General features: G+C 30.9%; 1 long non-coding RNA gene across 1 annotated transcript; it reads left to right on the plus strand.

The window, feature by feature from the left end:
* Window positions 1–13: 13 nt before the first annotated feature.
* LOC136066111 (uncharacterized) lies at window positions 14–1,515 on the plus strand. The gene is made up of 2 exons (XR_010627606.1): window positions 14–1,159; window positions 1,235–1,515. It is a non-coding gene; the product is annotated as an uncharacterized LOC136066111 (long non-coding RNA).
* The last annotated feature ends 683 nt before the right edge of the window (window positions 1,516–2,198 follow it).

The following is a 2,198-nucleotide window of genomic DNA, read 5'->3' on the forward strand; positions in this document are numbered from 1 at the left end:
TATATTCCCCATGTTTACAAAATTTCAAAATGATTAAAAATCAATAGCTATGTCATCAATCAATTGTTTAAATTTAAGTTTTATAGTTTAAAATAATGCATAAAAGATGAGTTTATAGATCAACTGGTAAATAACATTCGATTGGCATGAAAATTGGCATGCATATTAAGAATATATATTCCCCATGTTTACAAAATTTCAAAATGATTAAAAATCAATAGCTATGTCATCAATCAATTGTTTAAATTTAAGTTTTATAGTTTAAAATAATGCATAAAAGATGAGTTTATAGATCAACTGGTAAATAACATTCGATTGGCATGAAAATTGGCATGCATATTAAGAATATATAGAACATTCTAACAATTAGATTTTTAAAATATGAATTCAATAACACATTATTGGGTGGTGTAATATTGTTTAGAGTTACAACTCATATATATATATATATATAGGGTTGGGTTCAAGTTACATCTGATGTAACTCTAAGCAATGTTACACCATCCAATAACTTGTTATAAAATTCATTTTTTAAAAATCCCACCGTTGAATTACATGTTCTATATGTTCTTAATAATCATGCCAGTTTTCATGTCAATTGGATGGTATTTACCATTTGATCCATAAGCTCATCTTTTATGTATTATTTTAAACTACAAAAATTTGAATTTAAAAAATTGATTGATGACATGACTATTAATTTTTTATGACCTTGAAATTTTGCAAGTATGGAGAATGTATGAAAATAATGTAATCTAACGGTAGATTTATTAAAATTTGCATCCAATTAAAAAGTATTAAGTAGTGTAACATTACTTAGAGTTACACCAAGTGTAACTTGAACTCAACCCATATATATATAATATCAGTTACTTATGTCTGCAAGGATAGTTCACTGTTCCCTTTTATGTTTTGCTTTTAGGAGATATCCTCTTGATATTAGTATGTCTTGTAGTAGATAGTATTTATTACAAAAAAAAATTTGTTTCTGTGGATATTAACCATTCTTCTTTTGAAGGTTTACTACACCTTCAACCAAGTTTTCATGCTTGCAGAGCCATTGATGTTGGCGTCGGTGTTTTTCTTCTTATTCATCACCTATGTAGCTTACCTACACATTGATCTTTCTATTCGCAAGTGATTAATGGAGTTGCCAGAGGTAATCTTATGCAACTTAGTCGTGTTATATATACATACAATATCTATTATTGAAACTGTTTTCTTTGCTCTGTAGGTGAGTCACTTCAACTTGGTTAACACACAGTAACTGAGCCAAATCAGAAGATGCTAGGAGTGTTGTAAGTGAATGTTGGAGAGCATAGCATTTAGAAAATTTTGTTGGTTGTCTTCTTTTGGTGACTATAGGTTGGATTTAGAAATTTTGTTATTTGTGAATTGTTATAGCAAGTTGAACTTAGGCCCCATCCCCACTAGGGGAGTGTTGGATTGTTGTCTTAATTTAAGAAATATAAGGATTCAAAAATGCTTGAAGAGAACGTGCTCTCAGTTTATGTTTATCTTTCTCAAAATCTGGAATGGCTGGACTTGTTTCCCCTGGTGGGCAAGAAGATGAAAATAAGAAAAGAGAAATCGGCAACCCACATGGCTTTTTTGGTGATAATTTTCTGAGTGTACCCTTTTATCCCTCCAACTTCTTGACCAGATAGATTACTGTGCACCATTATTTAAAGAACAGATCAAACCATTATCAGAAATACTGTGCGCATGATATATATCATAAAAATTCAATCAGGGAAGGGATTAGTCTGTAGTTCTCTGAAAGAAGAATAAGATTAGAGAGGAACTAATCCAGGGCTTTTGATGGGGGTGTAGATGACAAATTTGCTGGGTTGTGTGCACCATGAGGTTGAAATGTTTAAATTGAAATATGTAGTGCTTTCTGAATCTGCCTGCAGTCATATAAAAGCTAAGAGCTTAAAAACCCACGGTAAATAAAATAGAAAGATTGCTGAGAGAGCCCAAAAGTAGAAAGAACTATAAAGGATCTCAAACTTCAAATGACAAACCTCAGTCACCTCAACCATTTTGCAATTTTGTGTTTAATTTTTCTCATGAGTCTTGAAATATGTGATTAACTTCTAAAATGTTCTGAGCCCGCCCTCCATCAGAATGAGCATGGAAATTTTTAATTACATATTAAACTACCGACGGAAGAAAAAAAAAAAAAAAAAAAAAAA

This window comes from Quercus suber, unplaced genomic scaffold (assembly GCF_002906115.3).
Source record: "Quercus suber isolate HL8 unplaced genomic scaffold, Cork oak 2.0 scaffold_1933, whole genome shotgun sequence".
Classification (NCBI taxonomy): Eukaryota; Viridiplantae; Streptophyta; class Magnoliopsida; order Fagales; family Fagaceae; genus Quercus; species Quercus suber.